The sequence below is a fragment of the Bubalus kerabau genome, chromosome 1, assembly GCF_029407905.1.
Source record: "Bubalus kerabau isolate K-KA32 ecotype Philippines breed swamp buffalo chromosome 1, PCC_UOA_SB_1v2, whole genome shotgun sequence".
In the NCBI taxonomy this organism is placed as follows: Eukaryota; Metazoa; Chordata; class Mammalia; order Artiodactyla; family Bovidae; genus Bubalus; species Bubalus kerabau.
Genome location: NC_073624.1, coordinates 89,178,461 through 89,196,488, shown reverse-complemented (window position 1 = coordinate 89,196,488; position 18,028 = coordinate 89,178,461). Strand labels below are relative to the sequence as shown.

Sequence of the window (18,028 nt, the reverse complement as noted above, 5' to 3'; positions counted from 1 at the left end):
GCCTGATGGGCTACAGTCCATAGGGTCACAAATAGTCAGACACGACTGAAGCAACTTAGCACGTATGCATGCACATACTTCATTATAATGAGCTTTTATTGAAATTACCATATGTTAAATCCATATGAAGGGGACGACAGAGGATGAGATGGCTGGATGGCATCACTGACTTGATGGACGTGAGTCTGAGTGAACTCCGGGAGTTGGTGATGGACAGGGAGGTCTGGTGTGCTGCGATTCATGGGGTCGCAAAGAGTAGGACACGACTGAGTGACTGAACTGAACTGAACTGAACTGATATGTTAAATCCAATGAGTCCTCTTCTAATGTAATAGTTTTCCCCCAGTCACCAGCTGTGAGTTGGAAGTGAAACTGTTATAAATTATTCTTGGCATTCAGAGAAGGGAACTAAGCAATCTTCTTATCCCTGGTAAAGATCAATCTAATTTGCTTGGATTTGTCCAAAGATTTTAGTCATGGAGAATGTAAAGACTCCTTTCTAATTGCAGACAATTTTAATTTCTCTTTGCCATTATCAAATAGCTATGTAATGCTTTACAAAAACTGAGATGAACTCTCTGGGAATGATCCCAGAAGACATACTGTAACATTATAATGCAGTATAACAAAATTATCCAAATAGTCACACTGAAAGCATTTTAATAAAATGTACACACAAAAGACCACTTCCATCAAAGTCTGTTTTTAGTTGTACTCCAAATTCTTTATTTGAAGATTATTTTATTTCCTTTCTTGACTGGTTTAAATATGAAAGCTTTTTGGAATGGATCTGAATCACATTAGGTAAAAATTTATCTCAAAAATATTTTGTCTTTCTATAATGAAGAGCTAGGGCAATGCTGTCCAGTGGAATTCTCTGTGATGATTAAAAAAAATATTCTAAATCTGTGCCACTAGTTGACTGTAGCTAATGAACACTTAAAACATGCTGAGTTTTTAATTCTATTTAATTTCAACTAATTTATAATTAAGTAACCACCTGCATCTAGTGGTTATTTGGAAACTGAAGATCCAGGGCTGCTAGATCCTAAGAGCTATGCATTCTAATTCTCCCCATGAAAAGTTAGAAGTCCAGATCACTACCACAGCCCTCATTGCCTATGGAGAAAAGCAGAACCATCAAAAGACAGAAAGGAATCTTTTTCTTCTCTTTGCACAGGGCAGAGGTTGAGAAGTGAGACAGAAATTTTGTGTTTGTCTTTAGTTTTATAAGAGTTAAAAGACAAAAAAATGTAAATATCCACAAACTGTCACTTTCCAATGAATCTATAAAATAGAACTTGGTTTAATACGAAGAATTACAAGAAAGTACTTTTCTTTCTGACATGACATAGACTCAAACAATTTCTAATTTTGCTCGGGTAGAAGAATTTCTCCTAAATCTTTTTCTCTTCTTGTAAGTTAAGAGTTTTATTCATTCCTTCAATAGACATCAATTAAGCATATTTACTGTGCTTCCGTATAGTTAATAAAGTTTTTAAGTGTTGCAATCATCTATGCAAAGCTGTTTATTAAGTTAGCCAGTAGGACACAAAAAGAAATTTTCCTTATTGTTTTCCCCCAAGGACCCTTCAAACCTCCTCTTGCAGGTTCTTTCCTGCCCCTGGAGGAAATACCAAGCATACTCCACAGCTTTTCTAGTCTCCTGGAATCATAAGAGTAATTTCATACTGTGGAATCATAAGAGTAATTTCATACTGTAGATTGAAAAAGCATCTTCTGATCTAACCTTGGAATGTCCATCATTTGTTCCCTTGAAAGCCTCTGCCTCTCTCATCAAGGCTGGGAAATCTGCAGGGTTGAGAGACTGAGGTGGATCTCTTTCTTGCTTCTTCTAGTCCCAACTCCTCACCCCTCACTAGCTGCCATTTCGGGCCCCTTCACTGTTGGAACAGATGGAGAGAAATTATAGTGATAGTCCATCCTAACTGCACTAGGACAGTCATAATCTTGGATTAGTTCCCTCCCATAGCAGATTCACAATTGCTGACTCTTGTGGTATGATCATCACCCCTAACATCATTCCAAGAGGGCACTCAGAGCTCATTGACTTGGATGAAGACACGGGGTAGGTTGGCCGACATCAGTCCCCACACTCAGCCTCCTGTTTCCCGGGCAGTCCACACCTATTAGGTCCCGTTTTGGGGAACTTTGAGGCCCCTCAGACCATCCTCCTTTTGTTCCTCCTGTTTTTGGTTCAACATGTGTACCGGTAAAGTACTTTTGGCTGTGCCCAGTGATGTACAGGAAAATGTTCAACAAGCAGGTTTCCAGTGAGGGGTGGTGTGGTGGGAATCCCTAATTCAGAGCATTTGCCAATTTTTGAGTTTTAAATAGTCCCACGATGATCAATTTTAACCTAACAAGATGACGTCACTGAATACAGAGTTGGGAAAAGATGTGCCCACTCAGTTCTAGAGAACTGGCTCCAGGACTTACTGAAGTAACAGTACGTGACAAACCAAACGGTCTTACACTATAACGGAATAGATTGGTTTAACAGGAAATTTGGAGGTGGGGTGAGTTAGGGCTTGCTTATCTGTTAGGTCTTGGAATTCATAAAAGATGCAAGTTCTTTCTGGCTCCAGCAACAACATTGTCTTGATTCTGAGTCACTGCTTTTGACTTTGAGCAGAGTCAGCTCCTTCTGAATCTTTTCTTTGAGCTTTGGCTCTTTCAAGTAACTTGGCATCACAGACCTTATAAGTAGATTTTTCTTTGGAATTTAATTTCTCTCTTCCTCTCAGTATAATTTTCAGGTGAAAGAAAAGTTGTGCCAGATGATGTGTGAAGTCCTGTCAGCTTTCAGAGTTGTGACCTGGTCTGACGACTTGTTTCCACATATCCTTGTTTCTATGTACTCTTTTCCATGATGATCTCATCCTCTCACATGGTTTCAATTATTGTCTCTGTGTATTGTAGATAACTGGCAAATGTGTAACTCTAGCTCTGAAATCTCTTCATTAATCCAGTACCGACATTTCCTAATGCCCAATCAATATTTTCTACATAGGCATCCCAGTGACTTCAAATTCAACCTCTCTAATCCACATACATCACTCTTTCCTTGTTCTTTCCAAAAAAATAAAAACAAGTAAGAGTTAAACTTCTCCTGAAAGTATCAGGTACTGTTAAAGGCAGCACTACTCTCCAGGGAACACAAACTGACTCATCCTTTGGTGATCAAGGATGATGCTGAGGTCAAATTCTGATTTAAAAAACTAGATGACAGATAGTTTAATTCACTGAGATAGGAAAGCATGGAGGACAAAGCGGTTTATGATGACAAGGTTTAGAGGAGAAGGGGTAGAGCAGAGGGGAGGAGTTTGGTCTTGGACATAGTAAATTTAAAGTATGATGGTGATGTCCAAGAGAGGGTATCTAGAGACAATGACACTCATTGTCTGGAACTCAGGAGAGAGGACTGGGCTGAAGAGAAAGATGCAGTTGATGATATTGATGTGGAAGGGCACATAGAGGAAGCAGAGTGAGAGAGGAAAAAAAGCCCGGTTAGAGCCCTGAATGTGACATTGAAGGGAAGACAAGGAGGGAAAGATAGGAAAAAGCCAAGAAGATGAAGTGTTATTGAAATCAGGAGATGAGAATGTTGGAGGGAAAGTTTCGGTCTAGAGAGTCAACTGCTGCTGAAACCTGATGCAGGGTAAAGTCCTGTAAAGTAGTCTCTGGATCGACAATAAAGAGCATGTGGGAGACCTTCCAAATGTGTTTTCAGGGGTGTGTTGGGTGCAGCAGCCAGAATGTGGTGAGTGGGAGGTGAGGACACAGATGACTGCTCAACAAATTGTGTTAGGAAAAGTGATAACCTTTTGGGAGGAAGAATCAACACATGTGGCCAGAATATGAAGAAAACGAACAAACAAGAAATAAGCTCAAGCACTTGTCCTCCAAGAAAAATGTAAGCGAGAGCTTCATTTGAAAGGCAGCCAAAAGTTCACTGGCATTTTCAGGGGTAGACCTGTGAAGAAAATATTTTCAGTACCAGAAAGGGCAAGAGCAAAGGTGAAACAACAACAGAGGAGGAGTGTGCGAGGACCTGCAGAGTTTCAGAAAAATTAGCTAAAATGAAACAACCAAGACGCATGAAAGAGAGGGAAGCCTAGAATATGAACACTGGCTAGGAAGCTCTCTGCCACTACTCTTTTCACGAATGTTCTAACACCTTCAAGGCTGTGCTGTTTGAAAAGCATCACCATTGCTTTAAAAAGAAAAACCACCATAAAAACCTCTTCCTGTGACCTCTGCATTTTCCCCTAGCTCTAACCATAGTCTCTCCTGTTCATAACCAAACATGTTGAAGGCTTTCTATCCACACAAGCTGATCTCTTTACAGTTTTCTGAATCAGTTTCATGGTCCTGTTTCACTTACCCCAACTCCATCTAAATTTTATCTTCGGGTTCTTTTCCAAGGAGGAAGAGGAAGGGAAGGGAACATGGATTGCTGACTGGCATAGTCACCAGACATGCACAAGGCAGGCCTCTCTGTTTCCAGGAGGCAGAGCCATTCTCTCGGCTCCCCTTGGCTGCTGTCCCCACCCTCTGTACTCTTCCTCTCTCTGTTTCAGGTGTCTCTGAGCTTCCATCCTCTCAATCTTTCAGATAATTTCTCCCCAAGGTTAAACTTTTAATTTTTATTTTTATTTGGAGGATAATTGCTTTGCAATGTTGTGTTGGTTTCTGCCATAGAGCAATTTGAATTAGCCATATGTGTGAACTCCGGGAGTTGGTGATGGACAGGGAAGCCTGGCGTGCTGCGATTCATGGGGTCACAAAGAGTCGGACACAACTGAGCAACAACTGAACTGAACTGATACATATATCCCCCCCCTCTTGATTTGAGTTTTTATATTGACATATAGTTGATTTACAATGTTATGTTAGTTTCAGATATACAAGAATGTGATTCAGTTATACATATACATATCTATTCTTTTTCATATTCTTTCCCATTATAGATTATTATAAGATATTGAGTTTAGTATGCAGGTCAGGAAGCAACAGTTAGAACTGGACATGGAACAACAGACTGGTTCCAAATAGGGAGGCTGTATATTGTCACCCTGTTTATTTAACTTATATGCAGAGTACATCAGGAGAAATGCTGGGCTGGAGGAAGCACCAGCTGGAATCAAGATTGCCAGGAGAAATATCAATAACCTCAGATATGCAGATGATACCATCCTTATGGCAGAAAGCGAAGAAGAACTAGAGTCTTTTGGTAAAAGTGAAAGAAGAGAGTGAAAAAGTTGGCTTAAAGCTCAACATTCAGAAAACTAAGATTATAGCATCTGGTCCCATCACTTCACAAAATAGGTGGGGAAACAGTGGAAACAGTGACAGACTTTATTTTCTTGGGCTCCAAAATCACTGCAGATGGTGACTGCAGCCATGAAATTAAAAGACGCTTCCTTCTTTGCCGGGATCCAGCCCCAGCTGATCCAGGGTATTCGAAGGAGAGACGGCATCGGCGAGGATTAGGAAACAACTGCTTAATTAAACGTTAATTAAGGATATAAAAAGTAATAGAATGAGGATAGCTCAGTGAGGAAATTCAGTGGAGAAAAGAGGCTGAAATAAGGATAGCTCAGTAGGAAAATTCAGTGAGGAAAAGAGGCTGAATAATTCAGCCAGAAGGTAAGAGAAAGAACGACATGGGGAGACCAAGTTTCGGTGAACAAGGCCCTCACTTTATTTTCCAAAGTAGTTTTTATACCTTAAGTTATGCATAGAGGATAATCAGGGAAGGGGTAGAGTCATGCAGTAAGCGAGGCTTTCTTCCTGCAAACTTATCATATGCAAAAGTTTAAGTGATTTACATCATCTTCTGGCCCGGAGGCCTGTTAACATTTTAAGAAACTTACTTTTCTCTAAAGGTGATTATTCTAAAGTCAGGCGCCAGCCTCCAAAAAGCATTGGATAGAGTTGCATTCCTATAGGGCAAAGGTGAGGTGGGCTCAATCAAGAAAAGAATTAACTCAAGGGTCCAAGGTTACAAACATTGAGGCTACTACTTACATTTCTATACACCATTATATCAATCAATACACTGCCAAGGACACAGTAGGTAAGGGGTATGGAGACTTAGCAGCAAACATTGGCCCAATAAGTGAAAAACCCTTCACCAATACAATTTCTAATTAATCTTTTAACTACTCAAAGGAATCTGTGTTTAGACAGTTTAGAACATCTCCTGCCTCTCACAGTTGGGAGGTTCTGAACAATCACATGTGGCCGGAAAAACCTATTCAGGCAGGCTAGAGGACTTCCAAAGGAGTTTGTAGGTTGAAACACTGTCACACCCAGGAATTGTTAAGTGGAGCTGTAAGCTAACTCTTTTTTCAGAGAGAGGTAGTGGGGGAGAGCCCCCCGTAAAGTCAGAGGTGTAGGTGAGAGCACAAAGCAGAAAGTAGGCAGACTCTGGTTTTGGGGGTAGATGCTCGAGAATTTCCAGGGGGACTCCTGAGGCTCGATCCCACCTTTGCGTATGCCAAGCCTCCTTCCTCATGACCTTTGCCATGGGCGGAGCTCGCTCCCTGCACTTCTTGGAAGAAAACTTATGACCATCCTAGACGGCATATTAAAAAGCAGAGACATTACTTTGCCAAAGAAGGTCTGTCTAGTCAAAGGTATGGTTTTTCCAGTAGTTATGTATGGATGTGAGAGTTGGACTATAAAGAAAGCTGAGTGCAGAAGAATTGATGCTTTTGAACTGTGGTGTTGGAGGAGACTCTTGAGAATCCCTTGGACTCCAAGGAGATCGAACCAGTCCATCCTGAAGGAAGTCAACCCTGAATATTCATTGTAAAAACTGATACTGAAGCAGAACCTTGTTATTTGGCCATCTGATGTGAAGAACTGACTCATTTGAAAAGACCCTGATGCTGGGAAAGATTGAAGGCAGGAGGAGAAGGGGACGACAGAGGTTGAGATGGTTGGATGGCATCACTGACTCAATGGACATGAGTTTGCGTAAACTCCAGGAGTTGGTGATGTACAGGGAGGCCAGACGTGCTGCAGTCCATGCGGTTACAAAGAGTTGGACATGACTGAGCAACTGAACTGAACTGAGTTTAGTTCCTTGTACTATATGGTAGGTCTTTGTTGTTTGTTTATTTTATGTATAGTAGCGTGTGAAGAACTGTACAAAAAAGATCTTCACAACCCAGATAATCACGATGGTGTGATCACTGACCTAGAGCCAGACATCCTGGAATGTGAAGTCAAGTGGGCCTTAGGAAGCATCACTACAAACAAAGCTAGTGGAGGTGATGGAATTCCAGTTGAGCTACCTCAAATCCTGAAAGATGATGCTGTGAAAGTGCTGCACTCAATATGCCAGCAAATTTGGAAAACTCAGCAGTGGCCACAGGACTGGAAAAGGTCAGTTTTCATTCCAATCCCTAAGAAAGGCAATGCCAAAGAATGCTCAAGCTACGGCACAATTGCACTCATCTCACACGCTAGTAAAGTAATGCTCAAAATTCTCCAAGCCAGGCTTTAGCAATATGTGAACCATGAACTTCCAGATGTTCAAGCTGGTTTTAGAAAAGGCAGAGGAACCAGAGATCAAATTGCCAACATCTGCTGGATCATGGAAAAAGCAAGAGAGTTCCAGAAAAACATCTATTTCTGCTTTATTGACTATGCCAAAGCCTTTGACTGTGTGGATCACAATAAACTGTGGAAAATTCTGAAAGAGATGGGAATACCAGACCACCTGATCTGCTTCTTGAGAAACCTGTATGCAGGTCAGGAAGCAACAGTTAGAACTGGACATGGAACAACAGACTGGTTCAAGTAGGAAAAGGAGTACATCAAGGCTGTATATTGTCACCCTGTTTATTTAACTTCTATGCAGAGTACATCATGAGAAATGCTGGGCTGGAAGAAACACAAGCTGGAATCAAGATTGCCAGGAGAAATATCAGTAACCTCAGATATGCAGATGACACTACCCTTATGGCAGAAAGTGAAGAGGAACTCAAAAGCCTCTTGATGAAAGTGAAAGTGGAGAGTGAAAAAGTTGGCTTAAAGCTCACCATTCAGAAAACGAAGATCATGGCATCCAGTCCCACCACTTCATGGGAAATAGATGGGGAAACAGTGGAAACAGTGTCAGACTTTATTTTGGGGGGCTCCGAAATCACTACAGATGGTGACTGCAGCCATGAAATTAAAAGACGCTTACTCCTTGGAAGGAAAGTTATGACCAACCTCGATAGCAGATTCAAAAGCAGAGACATTACTTTGCCAACAAAGGTTTGTCTAGTCAAGGCTATGGTTTTTCCTGTGGTCACGTATGGATGTGAGAGTTGGACTGTGAAGAAGGCTGAGCGCCGAAGAATTGATGCTTTTGAAGTGTGGCATTGGAGAAGACTCTTGAGAGTCCCTTGGACTGCAAGGAGATCCAACCAGTCCATTCTGAAGATCAGCCCTGGGATTTCTTTGGAAGGAATGATGCTGAAGCTGAAACTCCAGTACTTTGACCACCTCATGCAAAGAGTTGACTCATTGGAAAAGACTCTGATGCTTGGAGGGATTGAGGGCAGGAGGAGAAGGGGACGACAGAGGATGAGATGGCTGGATGGCATCACTGACTCGATGGACATGAGTCTGAGTGAACCCTGGGAGTTGGTGATGGACAGGGAGGCCTGACGTGCTGGGATTCATGGGGTCGCAAAGAGTCGAACATGACTGAGCCACTGATCTGATCCGATCTGATCTGATGTGTTTATCTCCACCCCCTTCCCTTTCTTCTTTGGTAAACATAAGTTTATTTTCTTTGTGTGTCTATTTCTGTTTTGTAAATAAATTCATTTGTATCATTTTTTTTAGATTCCATATATAAGTGATATCATGTGATATTTGTCTTTGTCCGATTTATTTCACTTAGTATGATAACCTCTAGGTCCATCCATGTTGCTGCAAATGGCATTATTTCATTATTTTTTATAGTTAAGTGGTATTTCATTTTGTGTGTGTGTTTATACTACATGTTCTTTATTCATTCATCTGTTGATGGACATTTAGGTTGCCTCTGTGTCTTGGCTTTGCACACAGAGCTTCCAGATACTTTTCAAACCTTTGTTCGATGCTGATTTACTTTCTGTTCTCTTGGCTATTACAAGTTTTCCCCTTAGCTACAGGGTCTTGGGAGGGCTCAATTTTGTTCTTGAAAATAGTCTAAGAGAATAGGGGAATTCAATTTTTTCCTTGCCAGATTTTTATTCAGTTCAGTTCAGTTCAGTTGCTCAGTCGTGTCTGACTCTTTGCGACCCCATGAATTGCAGCACGCCAGGCCTCCCTGTCCATCACCAACTCCCGGAGTTCACTCAAACTCACGTCCATCGAGTCGGTGATGCCATCCAGCCATTTCATCCTTTGTCGTCCCCTTCTCCTCCTGCCCCAATCCCTCCCAGCATCAGAGTCTTTTCCAATGAGTCAACTCTTTGCATGAGGTGGTCAAAGTACTGGAGTTTCAGCTTCAGCATCATTCCCTCCAAAGAAATCCCAGGGCTGATCTCCTTCAGAATGGACTGGGTGGATCTCCTTGCAGTCCAGGGGACACTCAAGAGTCTTCTCCAACACCACAGTTCAAAAGCATCAATTCTTCGGCACTCAGCTTTGTTCACAGCTGGTCCAACTCTCACATCCATACATAACCACTGGAAAAACCATAGCCTTGACTAGATGGACCTTTGTTGGCAAAGTAATGTCTCTGCTTTTGAATCTGCTATCGAGGTTGGTCATAACTTTTCTTCCAAGGAGTAAGCGTCTTTTAATTTCATGGCTGCAGTCACCATCTGTAGTGATTTTGGAGCCCAGAAAAATAAAGTCTGACACTGTTTCCACTGTTTCCCCATCTATTTCCCATGAAGCATATCTTAAAATGAATTAACATCCAAAAACAATTTTTTTTTTCTTTAAGTTATGGGCTATAGCATGATAAGTGTTCCCTCCCTAGGCCTTTGCCTCTAGCCAAATGCTCTGACCTTCCCTGGACCTTTCCTTTCTTTCTATTCAAGACCCTGCTCATATGTCACTTCCTCAGAGAGCCCTTCCTTAATGATTCTTGCCCAGTCACTATTCCATCACCTGTGTTTATTATCTTCAAAGCAGTTATCACTGGATAAAATGATCTTGCAAGCATCTTGCCTCTCTTGTTCATAATGGAATCTCAGGAGACTTGAATAGCGCCTGAAGCACAGTAAATATGCAATAAATATTATCTATATAATTTATTGATCCAATAAAGTAAATTCACAATGTTAGTAGCTTTTATTCTTGAAATGCATAATGTCTTTTCCCTCCTTTCTCAAAAAATAGCAGAAAATGTAGCATAAATTGTGACTTTTTAGGTCTTATTTGTGGAATTTAAATTTTGAAAGCTTCCATGATCATGCCACACTTTGACTCAAGGAGAATTTACTATATACCTACCAAGGGCAGGTGTAGTAGAAGACACAGAGATAGAAGTGACAGTTGCTGAGTTCTGCTGAACCATCTCACATGCTTCCCTGACCCTCATGACATAGGGGTAAATATTCTAACCTGGCCTCGAAGAGCTTCCACTCTTCCTTTCTATAATTTAACCACATAGAACTCTTCTTTAATCCAGTTCATAAATTAATTATTTCTATGCTTCTGTTGATTCCATTAGACAATATTTCTTTTATACACAATCAAATCTTGGCCATCCTTCAAGATTCAATGCAATACTCCTTTCTCCATGTACTTTCCCCCAAATCCTGCTTTTCATTGTTATTCATTGACTTGGAACATTCAGAGTATACTGCCTGTATTAGAACTTCAAATTTGTATTGTTCACTCTTTTCTGTCCTAAATCTTGACTCCGTGCTGGATTTCAAACTCCAAAAGGAGTTTGCAGCTGGTGCTCCCTAAATACTGATCCTTGAACTGAGTGCCCTGAGATAGGTTTGAAATTCAGAATCATGTTCGTGCAATAGAATGGAAAGAGATCCTGAGAACCTGTCCAGAAAAGATTGTTCTGTTCCCCACCTAAGCTAACAAACTCTCTCTGCCATGCCAAGTTTATTTTTTCCTTTATTGACAAACATCTACATTTGGGATGATTCAGTGGTCCTGTGTGTTCCCCAACTCTCTCACCCTCCAGTATTCAAGGTCCTTATCACCAAGATGATAGAATCTTTGGAACGATGAAACTGACAAGGTGGAGGAAGGTTAAGGAGAAAACGTGGTGGTTTGTATATTTTTTCACTTAGAGAATTGTGGAAGTGCATTAACTCATCTGCTCTGCCTAACTTCTGAAAAAGATTTCAGTGAGGAAATAAATGAGATAGCAACACCTCTTATCTTTCAAAAGTCAAGCACTGAATTATATGTGGCTCTGTGTGTTTTCTGCCCAAATTTGCAGTGGAAAAGAAAGGATTCCAAAGCTGTTGGTGTCATGATGCCAAAATATCCAGATGAAGAATTCAATCAATTGTGCAGATGTTCCAAATGCATCATGCCAAATATCCCAATCTGTGGAAACATCCAGTGACCATCTTTTTCATTTTGTCCTTGATATTTTGGTAGGGTACAGTTGCAGACTGATTTACTGAGCTTACGAGCCAAAATCACAACATTTCTATCCAGAGTTATCAGGTTGATACTCTTGAATGGGCTTTTGATATTTTAAAGATTTATACTTTCTTCTCTTAGGGAACTCTTCAAGAAGGAATTATTTTTCTATTTTCTATTTTGACTTCTATTATTTATCTTAATCAGAAGAGGAAAAGGTAGACAAGTTAGATAAATCCTCAGAAATTGCTGCAGAAATGGATAAACATTGTATTCTTAAAAGAAAATGGTATACAGCAAGACAAACATTTTAAAGAGATTTAAATGGAAAAATGTACAGGATACTTTGCATTAAGTGTTCTCATATTAACATACTAAACTGTAATAACACAACCTCTTTAAACTCTGGTCTACTTCAGTAATGCTTTAATTTGTTCCCACTATCCAAGTCTTCAAATATCTGACATTGATTCCACAGCCTACATTCAATGGTACCAGAAGAACTGTACACCAGAGTTCCAATTTTGAATTTTGTGTCCAGTTAATCCCAGCCAACTTCACATTCCACGTTGCTGAGTCACTCCCCAGACTACAGGCCCATGTGGTCCTCTGTCTTCTTCCTTATTTCATCCTAAACCACTCTTGGTTTTTTTCTCTTCTCACATAACCTACAGTCTCCTCTTATCTGATCCTTGATTATGGGGGTGGGAGGAAGGCAAAGATCAAAATTTCTTAGTCTGCACTTTTGAAAAAGTGAAGGTTCTTTTCAACCGTGTCATAGTCTGTGTTTGTTCTTTTAAAATATTTTACTGTCACTGTTATTAAAGAGACAACCAAATGTTCTAAGACACTCATGACTATCTTAACCAAGTGTCTGAATTTCTTCTGACAATTTTTTTCATTTTTGCCTTCCAAAATAGAATCCAAAGTATAGAAAAAATAAAAATTCTCAAACTATCTTTCATACCTAAAACTATATGAGATTTCCCAGAGGGTCTCTGAAAATTGCAAATATTATTTTTTTTCATCTTCAGAAAGGTGCTGGAAATAGCTAGGTTTGTTTGATGAGTTGCATTATTTGTCAAATCAGAAGAGAGAGTCATTCCCAGGTTAACTTTGTAAAGGTAAAATTTTATTAATATAACTGCAGCAGAAATTGTATGCTTTATGGGAAATCCTTGGTAAATTGCCAGTATCATCACTGTCCACAATATAGTTTAACCTTCAGGGATAACACTGATCAAAACTCTAGGTTATAGCTGTGTCAGATGGTCCTGTTTTGTCGGAGTCCTGGTACTGCTTGAGGCTTCCCTGGTGGCTCAGATGGTAAAGAATCTGCTGGCAATGCAGGAGATCCCAGTTGGGCCCCTGGCTTGAGAAGATCCCTTGGAGAAGGTCATGGCAACCCACTCCAGTATTCTTTCCTGGAGAGTTGCATGGACAGAGGAGCCTGGTGGACTACAGTCCTTGAGGTTGCAAAGAATCAGACACGACTGGGTGACTAACACTGGTACTGCTTTGCTTGGTGACCAGATCGTCCTCATTCCTACTCTCGTCTTCTGGGATTTATTTTAACTCCTTCAATCCCATCTACATGCTAGTACTCCTCCAATTTCTTTCTCATGTTTAAACATTATGCTCATGTATCTTAATTAAACCAAAGTAATCGTTAAAATGTTACTCACCATGTTTACAGGTCAGAGATTCTAATAATCTGCACTTTCCATGGCATTTATAAATCTTGGTTTGTTTTAAAATCTATTTTATGTTACTATTAATTTTATTAGTAAGGCTTTACAAAGTTTCAATCTATGTTAGCTCTGCTGCTGCTACTGCTGCTAAGTTGCTTCAGTTGTGTCTGACTCTGTGCGACCCCATAGACAGCCTCAGGGACTGATAAATGGACGCTTATGAAAGCTGTATCACAAGTCCAAGGAGATCTTCAAGATACTCGTGGAGCATTATAAGTATGTTTTATAAGTGGCAGTCAGGAACACCCTAGTGGATAAGATAGATAAGTGACATTTCTATAGGAAATATTTTATTGCTGACAGACTTTGCATCATTCTCAATATGATATCGCAAGTGCTACCTAACAGTAGTCAAAAAGTCCAAAATAAAAGGCATATTGCAGCAATATTCCTATCATCAGCTTTATCATTATAACCACAAAATATGCAACTAGAATATCTAAAGAAATTTTCTTCTGTTTTGAGAGAGGAGATAGATGAGGGGAAAAGGAGGAACAGGTAAAAATAGTAACAAAGAAGCAGGCAGAACAGTAAAAATACCAAACAGAACATTTGGAAGATACCAAGAAGTGAGGAAGATGCACACAGAGAGAAATAAAGAAAGTGGGAGGCACACTTGGAAAGAGGATCAGAGCACACTCTCCAGGCAAAGCCTCTTAACGGAATTTTACAGGACAGGGATCTGACAGGATTATGACCTCCAGGAATCAGAATTTCACCAGGCCAACAAAGTCTTGTCATAATGAGCAAGTATAAAACAAACTGGAAGGAAAATCTGTCTATCGTCCTGGTTCACATTAAGTGTAATATTTTTGTCACCACATTTCCCCTAACATATTAAAAAAATCAAATAACAAAATATTTATTAAACAGTTCAGATGCTAAAAACTTGATGTTTGTGTCACATATGAAATTATATAAAGCAAATAATAACAGACTAGACATCTGTACAGTGCCATTTGGAAAGGCCAAAATATCTTTTGGAGCTTAAGGCCACCTTAATCAATGGAAGCTTTTCTAAACTTTACAATATATAAGTCTCTCTGCACCTGTCTGTGATTTTGAAAATATGCTTTTAGAACTAATGTGAACTACTGCATCAGAAACATGGGAAATGAATGATTATGTACACAAAAAGACTAAATTATTGAGTGACATTTTTAAGAAATATTGTATTTTTCTACTAAAACTTGTTCTGGAATTGCTTTGCTTTTCTCCTTAAAAGTATACACCAGTCACTAAATTTGTCAACATTGACATTTTTACCACAGAATAACAGCAATAATTTAGTCATCATTTACTGATCACTTACTATGTGGCTGGCATTATTGTAACATTTCACATGTACTGGCTCATTTAATTCTCACAAAAGCCAATGTGTTTGCTATTATTATCCCCATTCTACATTTGTGGAAATCAAGAGACAAGCTAAACAATTTGCCTCAAGTGACACAGCTTCCGGTAAATGGCTGAGCTTTTGCTCCTGCTATTTCCTATGCTTTTGTTGCTGTTCAGTCACTCAGTTGTGTCTGACTCTTTGTGACCCCATGGACTGCAGCATGCCAGGCTTCCCTGTCCTTCACCATCTCTTAGAGCTTGCTCAAACTCATGTCCATCGGGTTGGTGATGCCATCCAACCGTCTCATCCTCTATTGTCCCCTTCTCCTCCTGCCTTCAATCTTTCCCAGCATCAGGGTCTTTTCTATTGAGCTGGCTCTTCACATCAGGTGGCCAGAGCATTGGAACTTCAGCTTCAGTGTCAGTCCTTCCAGTGAATAGTCAGGATTGATTTCCTTTAGGATTGACCTATGCCTACAATCACTGTGTTAGCATTTCTGCCCATCACTTTCCCACTTATTCTCAAGGTCTAGGTCAAAAACCACTGTCCTCAATTAAGCTTTTCCTAGGCTTCCACTCTTATTCTTACCCACAGGAGAATGAATGATCCCCTCTTCACCTATCCTCCAGCACTTTGATATTCTTCAGCCCAACTTTGTCATTACACCTTTGGTTTCCTCTAAAACAACATGGACTATAGCACAGACCAGATACCTCACAAGCTGCATAAAATTATTTAATAAACTCTGTACAAACTTCCTCCAACTACATATAATATGTTTTTCTTCAAACCACCACGTTTAGCTCTTTCCTTTCATGTATGTTATCATTCTGCCCTTTTTGTTTTAGATAAGAGCCAATTCTATGAGGTTCTATGGACGTAAGAGTTTTGAAGTCTGTTAATAAAGTGATGAACAGAGGCCACCTGAAAGAGGAAATGCAGGAGCCCCAGAAAGTAGGAAGCAGGAACCTGGCCTGAGAAGCTCACTCTTCTTTTTTTTTTTTTTTAAATAATTTATCTTTTATTTTTATAAAATGTTAAAAGTTACTTTCTATTTACATTATTAAAAAATATTGACTATATTCCCTATATTGTGTTGTACAATACAGCTTTGCAGCCTATCTTAGAGCCAACAGTTTGTGCCTCCCACTCCTCTTCCCCTGTGTTGTCCCTCCCCTGAGGCTGGTAACCACTAGGTTTCTCTCTATACCTGTGAGTCTGCTTTTTTGTTGTTGTTGTTCTTATATTGACTACTTTTGTTGTATCTTTTAGAGTCCACACATAAACACAGTATTTGCCTCTCTCTGACTTATTTCACTCAACACAATGCCCACATTTAGCACTTTTCTTTCATGTATGTTATCATTCTGCCCTTTCCGTTTTAGATAAGAGCCAGGCTACAAGAGTCTATGGACGTAAGAGTTTGACATCTGTTAATAAAGTGATGAATAGAAGCCAATTAAAAATGATTTAGGTATTTTAATACACAATATCAACAGTGCATTTATATATGTGTGTCAATCCCAATCTCCAGTTCATCCTCTCTCTCCTTCCCCCATGTTTGTTCTCTATGTCTGTTTCCCTGCTTTGCAAAGAAAATCATATGTACCATTTTTGTAGATTCTATGTGCCTGCCTTAATATAGCACAGGGAACTCTACTCGCTGCCCTATGGAAACCTAAAAGGAAAGGAAATCCAAAAAAGAGGGGATATGTGTATACATATACCCGATTCACTTTTGCTGTATGGTAGAGACTAACAGAACACTGTAAAGCAACTGTACTCCAATAAAATTAATTTAAAGGGTGATTTAGATCACTGTGCTGTCTCTCAAATTCTATTTCCTTATATGCAAAAGTAAGTAAAATATTTGCCCTGGGATTGTCATGAAGTTTATATTTTAAATGTTTTGGGGATAGTAATCAATACACTTTATTGTTTAGTCCATAAGTTGTGTTCAACTCTGCGACCTCATGGACTGTAGCCCATCAGGCTCCTCTGTCCATGGGATTTCCCAGGCCAGAATACTGGAGTGGGCTGCCATTTCCTACTCCATCACTCTTCTTTTAGTAAGAGGTTAATAAGTACATAAGACAAAGAGTGTAGGAAGTCCTGAGAATGACAAGATAGGACCCCAGTGGGGGCAAGTAGATAGGTCTTCAAAAAGCGTGGCATCCAGGGGATTAAAGAAAGGCTTTGGGAATTACTCCCCTCCTAGTTCAATAGCTGTGGAAAAACCCACGATTGCAAGCCAGCCAAGGCAGAATGGACCTGGTATCTTTAAATTCAAGAGCTATGAGAACTGGCCAACAGGGTTTGACAGAGCCAGATAAATGTATTAACTCCCACAAACACCAGACTTTCTGTCTTGTGCTCTGATTAACTGGATAGGGCTTGTTCCACAGAACCCCACACGTTATTAATAGCAGAGTTGACCATTTGCTTGGTCCATATGCTGTGATTTAGACAGAATGGAACATGACTATTGATCTAAGGTGATTTCAAAGATTTGGTCCAAAGGGAAAAATTCTATTGCCTCCTGGATTATGGCCTTGCAAGAGAATGGGACAAGCCTCTGTCCTGATGCCTTGGGTATCTTCGATATGCAGACCCCAGAACATCTCTCAGTTGATTCTCCAGTGCTGCCCCAGGATACTCTCACTCTGTGTCAATTACCTTTACACCTGGCAGATCCAGTTTTGAGATTAGCACTGCAACATTGTCCTTCTTTTGTTGGGGGGAGTGGGTGGGACCTCCTTCCAAGGTACACTGGCTGTGTATGTGGAATCTTTTCCTGGTCATAAAACATATTGGGAGTGTCAGCATTGGGAGAGTTCTTATTTTTCATGCAACATCTTTCTTGCAAGTTGGAACTACTGTCTTTGGATGGTGAAAGAGACAAGAGACAACTCCATTGCGTGTGGAAGTCGCTCAGTTGTGTCCGACCCCTTGCGACCCCATGGATTATACAGTCCATGGAATTTTCTAGGCCAGAATACTGGAGTGGGTAGCCTTTCCCTTCTCCAGGGGATCGTCCCAACCCAGGGATCAAACCCAGGTCTCCCACATTGCAGGCAGATTCTTTACCAGCTGAGCCATAGGGAAGCCCAAGAATACTGGAGCGAGTAGCCTATCCCTTCTCCAGGGGATCTTCCTGACCCAGGAATCGAACTGGGGTCTCCTGCATTGCAGACAGATTCTTTACCAACTGAGCCATCAGGGAAGCCCTTGGTTGGTGAAGAAGTCTGTAAATGGTCTCTATATCTTGTAGTTAAGGAGTTTTTCCAAGATAATTTAGAATTAAAACAGACAATCACAGTTTGATTTTCTGTGTGATCAGTTCAGTTCAGTTGCT

At 40.3% G+C, this 18,028-nt stretch overlaps 1 long non-coding RNA gene across 1 annotated transcript; it reads right to left on the bottom strand.

Moving 5' to 3' along the window:
- Positions 1 to 220: 220 nt before the first annotated feature.
- LOC129641679 (uncharacterized) lies at positions 221 to 2,167 on the bottom strand. Its single transcript, XR_008709399.1, has 3 exons — positions 2,013 to 2,167; positions 1,751 to 1,904; positions 221 to 353 (listed from the first exon to the last, which is right to left on the bottom strand). It is a non-coding gene; the product is annotated as an uncharacterized LOC129641679 (long non-coding RNA).
- Between the last annotated feature and the right edge of the window lie 15,861 nt (positions 2,168 to 18,028).